This window comes from Palaemon carinicauda, chromosome 15 (genome assembly GCF_036898095.1).
Source record: "Palaemon carinicauda isolate YSFRI2023 chromosome 15, ASM3689809v2, whole genome shotgun sequence".
NCBI lineage: Eukaryota > Metazoa > Arthropoda > Malacostraca > Decapoda > Palaemonidae > Palaemon > Palaemon carinicauda.
Genome location: NC_090739.1, coordinates 44,642,127 through 44,651,630, shown reverse-complemented (window position 1 = coordinate 44,651,630; position 9,504 = coordinate 44,642,127).

Here is a 9,504-nt window from a genome sequence, read left to right as displayed (position 1 = left end):
CCCTGAAGAGCGTTGAGCCATCACCAACGTGCCACTGGGGTCACAACCACAGTGACCACCAGTGCTCCTTCTACGTGCCTGGCTTGGCCAAATATCAATGGTTTGGCAATCCCAGTAACTGGAACAGAGCCAGTGATTGGAGATTTTCACCCCCCTCCAGGGTTCTCACCATTACTCCCCCCTGTACCAGGTTTCTGGAAGTCTCCTGCTTGGAGTGGACCGCTTGCTCCCTCGCCTGTTCCGGCAACTAACCCCGTTAGTCCGCCAGAGACTGCAGCCAGAAAAGGCTCCAGCAGCTACGACTGAGGCAGTTCTTGCCCAGACAGGGGCCATTCCAAAGCGGAGACACCAGGCTAAGGAAAAGGCCAGAACAGCATTACCTGATACTTTGACTATGTACCGCAGGAAGCTCTGGCCGGTGGACCGTTGAGTTAGGAAGATTACCAAAGGGAGAAATCAAGGAGGCGTTCTCGGCCATAGGGAGTCCCAAGATCTCATACCCCGACATGAAGGAACGCCTCCTCGACTGGTGGCGAGAAGCCCGAGAAAGACGTGATGCGGGTAGGAAGACCCGGTTCAGCAGTGCCACCTGTGGCAAGGGCGCGAACTGCTGAAGATTTACGCCGTGCGGTTGGCCTCCCTGTATAGGTCGGACTATCCTCACCGTAGTTTGGACCGGAGAGAGCCGAGGCGAAAGCTCCTCAGAACTGTTCCAAGCAGAGCTGCGAGTTGGTTGGAACAGTCTCTAGCTACCATTAATGTCTCCGCTGGCTGTCAGGCCACTTTGCAGGATGTTCTACACCTGTTGAGTGTTCTCGACGAAGCATCCCGTCAGCAAAGCCAGAAGGCAGATTATTTGGCCATCAGTCGTGTGGGACAGTCATGGCACGGCTCGTGACAGAGTGTATTCACGCACTCCTCCTTGACCTGTCCCCAAACCTGCACCTGTGGAAGTGCGCCTGCCACCCTCGCGCATCCCGGATAGGTCTCTTCAATTCCGGAGGAGGTATTGTGCTTGGTGCAAAAGATCAGGGCACCTTATGGGCGAGTGTCATAGACGCCTCAACCTGTGCCTACGCTGTGGCTTGGCAAACCATCATGTCACACAGTGTGGACGACAGGTGCCGCCTATAAGCAAATCACCAGTCCAGAAGACAGCTAAAGCCCACAGCCCAGGGAGGGAGACAATCTCTGTCCAGACTCCTTCAAGGTGGAGAGCAGTACCGGTGAGTGCTACTCCGACCTCGTTGTCCTATTATGGATCAACCAGTAGCCGGGAGAGCCGAAGTGGGAGCGAGTCCAGTGCTTCTTCTTAGACTGTGGAGAAGAAGAGGAAGAGCAAGAGAGCAAAGCCCAGGAAATCAAGAACTGAGGAGTATCATAGGGCTTTAAACACCAGGCCTTCGATGTAGAAGATGGGGCTACATCGAAGGAGGGTGTGAGTGCTAGGGTGCGTGCTCCTAGAATTCCAGTGGCAGCCTCGGAAATGTCAATTTCCAAGGTTACCCCTCAACCTGGAAAGGCCATTGCACCTCCAATGGCTCTTTCATGATTGGCCAGTGATAACCTGTCCTCGACAGTCCAGAGCTTCTGCAACTGACTTTTCCAAGGAGGAAGCAGGAACTGAGGCTGTATTGAAAACCCTTCGTAGGGTTAACCTGGCGCAGTTGGCTCCTGTACCACTCATGGTTGTCCGAGTGACCATGTCTGAATTTCCATTGGGAGCGTTGGATGCTCTCATTGACTCCGGAGCTGAGGTCAAACTCCTGTCATCGAGAGTAGTACAGGATTACCAGCTGCAGATGGTACCCAACACCATTGGTCTGAAGGGTTTAGGGCAAATAGGACAAAAGAGCTTAGGTATTGTACTGTTGACTCCTATACTGCATGGAATGACATTTGACCCCGAGTGTGTTCCATGTAGTGCCTTCAGAAACTATGGCTGAGCACGTAATGCTTGGTTACCAGTTCTTGAGAGCAAATGGGGTGATAGTTGACGGAGCCTGAAATCGGCTGAGCGTTGGTAGTACTCCTCCAAGAGCCTCTTTAGGAGTATTATGTCCCGATACGAGGAGCCTGTTGTCAGCAAGTGCTTTACGCACTTGAGGTCCATGTAGCCGATTCAATAAGGATTGCCAGTATTGAGCCAGTACTTGTTCCAGTACTGTAAACTTTACTAAGGGACTTGACACCTCTTTTAGGTGCCCTACTTGTCTGACCAACTGTTGACTGGAATTGTATTATGATGGCGGCATCATAACCCCCAGTCTGTTAAGGAAAGCTACCGTAATTCCTGGCATCCTCGAACTGAAAGATGGAAAAGCCTCAGTTTTAATGAAGGGTTCATCTGAAGAATATGCCAAGATCAAGAAGGGCGATCTCTTGGGGAAGGTGTTCACTATGGCAATGGTGGATGCTCCTATATCCTGCCTGATAGCACAGGAGTGTGACCTGACTCCTGAAACGAGTGTATTGGAAGAGATAGACAATCTGTCTATATCCGACGAACTGGACTCTTCTCAGAAGGACCAGTTTTGTCAAATGCTTTGACGTCATCTTCCAGTCATCAGTACTGGTAATGATGATGTGGGAGAGTGCCCAAGCACACCAATATGCATCCACCTGTATGGCAAAATGCCCATTTATCAGAGGGTTCGATGGTTTGCCAAATCCGTTGCTGACGCCATCGAGGAACAGTGCAAGGAGTTGCATGAACTGGGTATTATTGAACCCAGCATCTCTCCTTGGTCTTCACCCATTGTTCCAGTCTGAAAAAAGGACAATAGTATATGGTCGTGTGTGACTACCATAGACTGAATAAGGTGGCTGTCTCTGATAAATTCCCCATGCCTAACATGGCAGATTCCGTATTTGGACTTAAAGGAGTCTTAATACTTTACAACCCTTGACCTGGTTCGTGGATACTACCAGTTACCGTTGGCAGAGGACAATAAAGAATACACGGCTTTCTCTACCGCCTTTGGATACTGGCAGTTAGGCGTTTATCGTTTGGACTGAAATATGCACCTGCTGTGTTCCAGAGAGAAATGCAGAGTATTCTCCAAGAGTTCCCGAAAGCCATGGTTGTTGTCTACATTGATGACATCTCGATACTTGAGTCTTCTTTTGAGGAACATCTGAAACTGGTAGAACAAGTTTTGGCTACTCTCCAGAAGCACGGACTCAAGATAAAACTCAGGAAGTGCTCTTGGGTTCAAGCCGAGGTCCAGTATCTTGGTCATCTGGTTGGACGTTCTGGTATGCGTAAGCTACCAGAATACATCCAGAAAGTGTAGGACTTCCCTAAACCTACCATTGTGTGTGAGCTACGGGGTTTCCTGGGACTGGTAAGTTTATCCCCATGTGCTCACAGATAGCCAAACCGTTATCTGCGAAGACTGGAGGACGAAAATCCCAAGGGACTAGGAAACTGAAGTGGACTACAGAAATGGACGGTGCCTTTGTGTGCTTGAAGGAACTGATCAAGGAGGACATTATGTTGTCATACCCTGACTACTCCGCTGATGCTAAACATTTGGAGTTGTTTATTGACGCTTCGGGTGAGGGTGCTGGTGCTTGTCCGTGCCAGGAATCCATGGGGCATCCAGGGGAGCGTCGGGTAATAGCGTACGACTCCATGACTTTCCTTGACTGCAAGACCCATTACTCTACCATCGAGCGTGAGTTGGCTGCTCTGCGATGGGGGGTGAAAACCTTCAGGCCCTTCCTCTATGGTCAGTTCTTCGTGATTCATTCTGATCACCATCCCCTGATGTACCTTCATGACATGAAGATGGTGGACAGTCGTCTACGACGGACACTGGAGGACCTGTCTGAATATAACTTTATTGTTAACTACTGTCCAGGTGATCAGAATGCCGTAGCTAACTTGTTATCCCGCTGGCCTACATTAACTGCCTGTCTATTTGCCACTGAACCCAGCACTCCCAAGTTGCCTACTGGAGTGGCCTTGTATAAGGAGGTTCATGGTGGTACAGATTCTCTCATGGAATCCTTGGAGCTAGTCGTGAACTGCTGGACGGAAGGGTCGGGTGTCGCACCCGACTCTCAGCTGATGGGAGCCAAGCTCCGGGATGCCTTAGTTCAACAGGCTTCAAACTGGACAAGACTAGCAGGAACAGGATCGAGGCAATGCGTTTTCCAGGTACAGTCCCAGCTCTGGAGTTGCTCTTGGTAGCATCTGAGCTATTGAACCTGGAAATCTGGGTCCATAGGGGTTCCACTTGTCCCGTAGTCTATCATAATCCATCCGTGACTCAGCCTCAGTGTGTGCATCTTCAGTGTCTGCCTGGAGTGCATTTTAACCCTCTAATCGAGTTCCGCAATTACGTCCCTCCAACTGACGTGATTCTGGGCCATAAGGCGGAGGTAAAATCTCATGTGCCTGACGCTGAGGGCTTGGTCACTGAAGATCAGGAAGCACCGAAGGATTGTCCTGTAAACCAGTACGTGACAGAAAAGGCACCTCGTCAGTCCAGTTGTACACGTGTCACAACACTTGGCAGTAGGTATAGTAATGATGCAGGAGACCATATTTTGTGCTCTTGTTGATACAGGAGCACAGGTTTGTCTTGTAAGTGAGTCTGTACTGAGCCAACTTGGTATAGAGTTCCAGGTACTGTCAGGAGAACCGTTTATGGGGATTGACTGGTTCCTGCACCAGCATTCTATGCTACGTCCAGTTAGAGGTGAAGTGTCCTTCTGGGTGGAGGCTACCGCTGTTTAACTATGCGGTGGTAGCTGTCAATGACATTAACTTTTTTTTTATTCTTGGTAGGAATCTACTGGATTCACCCCGAGAACAGTTGCTGTATGACCACACTACTGTTCTTCAGGTGTCTCTCAAGGTACTCTCAGTCTCCCCACTGCATAGCGATTCTGTTCCCTCCATCGAAGCTTATTCCAGCTATTCCATACAAAAACGGAGAGATCTAAAGGTATTATTGTACTGTATTACAGGGTAATATACAGTAAAACTTTACCGATCTAAGATGCATTTGTCTCTTTTCTAAGGGATACATGTCACCAAGGAGTAGGAGGTCTTGTTTATGATCATTTATTGATGTTTTCCGATCGAATTAGTGGGCAACAAACCATTCAGGCCATTCTCGGATTTTCACCCTGGCCCGGGGTACCCTTCACAGGGGATTCCTGCAATAAAATTGGGAGAAACATATACCATCTATAGAGGTAATTTTTCTGTCCATGTTTATTGGTCCGTAGCCAGATTTACAGTATTCTGACAATTGCCTGCCTGACAAATGTGATTGAAGAGATTATGTCTTTAAGAAGTAATTGCTTGTGACAGATTGTTTGCTTGACAGCGATGAGCTTGGGAAGTTTGCTATTATCCGCTGAAGATACCCGGTTACTTCGGTGTTTACCAGCCCGTGGGTGGATATATGTGACCAGTTCCCCCTCCTAGCAAGGGCAGTTGGAGGACAAGGTATCATCCTCCCTTCACAGAAATAGTTGCTTACATCTGATCGCATAACTTGACAATGATCGACTTGAATTGTTTGCTTCTTAAGCAACCTATCAGAGTCAAATGACCCTTGTTCCTTTCAATTAAACCCTATGACCCTTCGGGTTTTCGATAGACGCAATTCCCGAGCGGTGTTGGCTGCCCTACTGTGTAATGGCTAACCAGGTAGCCCAAACACTGTGGAGTTTCGTGGAGTACTCTGGCGCCTGTTCCAGTTTCCGATGGTTGCTTGTACAACCTATCTCACAATTCCTTGAGTCACGTTATGAGCTGTAGCATGCCGGAATTGCTTTAGAGAGTTCAGTCAACAGCGCTACATGCACTAAGGGCAAGTGGAAGTCAATATTGCTTCTGCTAGAATCTTGCCGGGGGAGGATGCAGTGGAAGAAGGGGATAAATGAGACATTAGGTCCAATCCTCAGACAGTCCCAATCCTCTGCACAGGGTGACATGTCCCACTTATTTTTCTATCTCCTGCCGTTGAATCGACATGAAAAGATTTTGACTGCTGGTTATCACTGTAGGTTATTCGCCAAGGATGACATAGACTCATCTTTTGAGAAATAATTTGTGAGTATGCGGTGTGAGCCAACCGGGATCAATTCCAATGCATCCAACCTTGTCTTTTAGAAGAGTGGTTGATTCTAGCACCCCATGATGGTTCTCTGGCTCAGAGTCATCTTTTTGGTTGTCATCCTTTTTGGTTTTGCCTTGTTTGGGGGTTTGGTATAAAACTGCTAAAATTCATCACTGCAATCTCCATGAGAACTGGCATATTTAGAAAGGCAAATAACCTCTAAGAGACAAAAGTTGCTCCATCCTCAAGCTAGACTTCTTACAAGAACACTGAGGGCTGCAATTGCTGGAGCAAACGAACTTCCTCCAAGGTTTTCTGTCCCCCGACGAAAGGTGTAGCTTAAGTCCTCTCTAGTGGCAACTGAAAACCTTTTAGTATTAGTAGAAATTCTGTGGACTTGCAAGTCTGATAGGATCAGAGCGAAGGAGTCCTGTGTTAGGAGGTGGAAATTAGACCTTCTCTCTCCTTCCCCACATTCGATGCTCTTGGAGGATGCATTAAAAAAAGGGATTGGGGGGTCACCTGTTGTGACGCATGGTCGTGGAGCTGTTCCAACACCTGTCAGCAGTGCCATGCAATTTTTCCTGAATTTGAGCGCAGTGTTGCTGGCTCTTAATCTCTTCCAATAACTCCTTTCTTGTCACACCGCAGTGTTGTTATCAAAGCATGATTGCGGTATATACAGACAAGGGTATTCTTTGCATGGTATAGAACATCCAGACATAAATAATCTTGGCACGACTACTTGTCTGTCTAGCCGTTTGAAAGTAAGACTTGAGACAACTTGAATGCCCTCTGAGACTCAATTCAGTGCAGGAAAGAAAAATTTCCAAGTGGTCAATCTGAGCAGGCACACTGGGCTTCAAGGGACCCTCATCTCCCTCACTTAACCACATTACTCCTGACTCCGAAGGGAGTTGCGGACAAAATGTTGGTCTAGGACTGTTCATGCCAGGAAGTTTCTGGAGTACTGTTAACCAGTACGGGCCAACCAGGCACCTAAATTAGAAGCCCTCCGACATTCATGCAACGTTCACACGTTTCCCCCTTCTGCCGGATGAAGAGACTCATTTTCAAGGACATCGTCAGATTGGTCAATGACCATGATAGCTCCATAGTGACAGCAAGCAGCATAGCACCCAAACCTTCTATTCCTGCCTGCAGAGAAATCAAGTGAACTGTTCTCTCCTTTACCAAGCTGCTCATACATCCTCACTCAGAGTTTCACCACAATCAGTCGTGTCCCTACGACTTTTCACCTGGAGGGTATTTAATATCTCCTCTCAGAGAGGGTTTTCGCGAGCAATAATGAAAAGGATGACTGGATACCCCCGTATGTCATCGTTGGTCTCCTACTAGTCAAAGAGGTCTGTCTGCTAATGTTGATGGAACTGTCTTTCTTTGTACAGTGTTGAGCTTACTGGTCCCTAATCAGAAGTTCAATCACCTGATCGGACAGTAATTTTTGTACCATGCTCTCGGAAAGGAGCTTCATACCGCTTGCCAGTCCTCAGATCACGACTTGACTCTTGGATGGTTTTTTCCTTCTCGTTTTAACCTGGGAGAGCAAGCGAAGAACATGGTCTCTTCTACGACATATCCTAGAAGGGGAATAGAGGTTGGGTAACACTGACTTCATCCCCAAATTCATTGCCATGACTCAAACTCTGACTGTAGCTGAGCTGAGGCTTGGATCAACTATTAATGTGTACTGTAAGAACACTGAGGCATTATCTTACAACGATCTACTGGAGCTCTCCTACACGTAAACAAGCTTTTTGTACTCCCCGAGGGGATCTAAAACAGTGAAAGCTAATTAAAACTAAAAGGAGATGGTACTCAATTAGACGACGAAGAGGAAGCCATCATAGGTGGAAAAACTTCCAAAAAACCTGAAATAGGTGCATCAAAAAAACTTCGTACAAAGTAGGATCGCTTCAAAGAAAGGAATGACGTCATCAGTGACGTACAGCACCATAAGGGGAGAGGATATATAACAGCTCCTCACCTATCCTCCCTAGATTCATAATCTGGGTTAAGTCTGTTAGGGATGCAGATATCTATGGTTATCTACAGATACGTCCCTGATTATACACGATATCTTAGGATAGTCGTTCCGAGGGTTAGAGCCCCGTGATACCTGACAGTAATTCTCTTGTAATATCACTTGCAGAAATATTTTACAGTAGGAAGCTGCTGGAACGACCCTCCATCAGGACGACATGGCTTGAGCCCAAAAATAGATTTTTCCTACGTCAAAGTCCGTTTTTTTTAGTATGGGCAGGGAACAGAGGAGGGTCACCAAAAATACAATTTCTTGTTAGTTTGGACAGATCATAGCTGGGGCCTTGAATTCAAACTTTTCTCCACATGATAGTAGACCCACAGCTCATGAGGTTACATACATAGTATTTAAAAAATCTACTCTGTGGCGCAGGTACTCCAAGTACGCGTTTGGAAAAGTCAGATGACTTCTTCAGAGGTCCTATGGTGGTTGCATATATGGTTTGAGATACCTCAGCTCCCTTGCAGGACAAGTAGCAGTCTATCGAGGGCAGACGTTACTCGGAATTAGTCTGGGATGAATGGTAGTGTGTCTGGCTTCTTCTTCCTTCATTTTTCCCTCTCTTGGGTCACAAAATCTGTGGAATTCTTCAAGCTGGCCTCCTGTGTCTGCAGGTAAAATCCATATCCCTTGTGTAGCCAGGAATTTGAAATATATTAGTTAAATCCTTGTTCTCCCAGCGAATGGTAGTCGGGCAATGTCTCTAGGTTAAGTGGAGTGTTCCACTTCAAGAATCTTTACCTAGTCAATTCAGTGCTTAGTCCTCCTAATGATTGCCCAGGCCATCAGCTCTTGCACATAAACGAGAGTGTCAAAGTGCCTCTATAACACTCGCACGAAGCACACCCCAGGTCAAATCCCAGTCACTTTGTTTAGGACTTCCACCCACCTAAGGGCAAGTCTCCAAAGTAGAGCATAAAGGTTGGTATTAGGAGTTGGAAAAAATGTCAAATTGGAAAGTAATATATATTTTTCCTGACTATACAAACCCGGAGCTCTTTTAAAACATTACAATTGCTAAAATATGTTGTATGGTTAAAATAGTGTCACACTCACTACACCTGCTCTCTGGAATTGAAGAGTTTTATACATGTCCTAGAGTAGAGGTTCTCAAAGTGGGGTCTGTGGTACTTTGACAGGGTGTAGGCAAAATTTAATGATGGATGCAGCCAATTTCAGTGAGACATGAAGGTGGCTGTACCTCTGTCCTGGAGGTTAGCGATAAAATAAAGGCCTTTAGGGGGAAAACTGAGATGTGGAAAAAGCGAGTCTTGAATGGAATCACAGACATGTTCCGACAACTCGCAGAGTTTTTGGACACAGACAAATCCCCAGTCAAGTTGATAAGAAAGATCT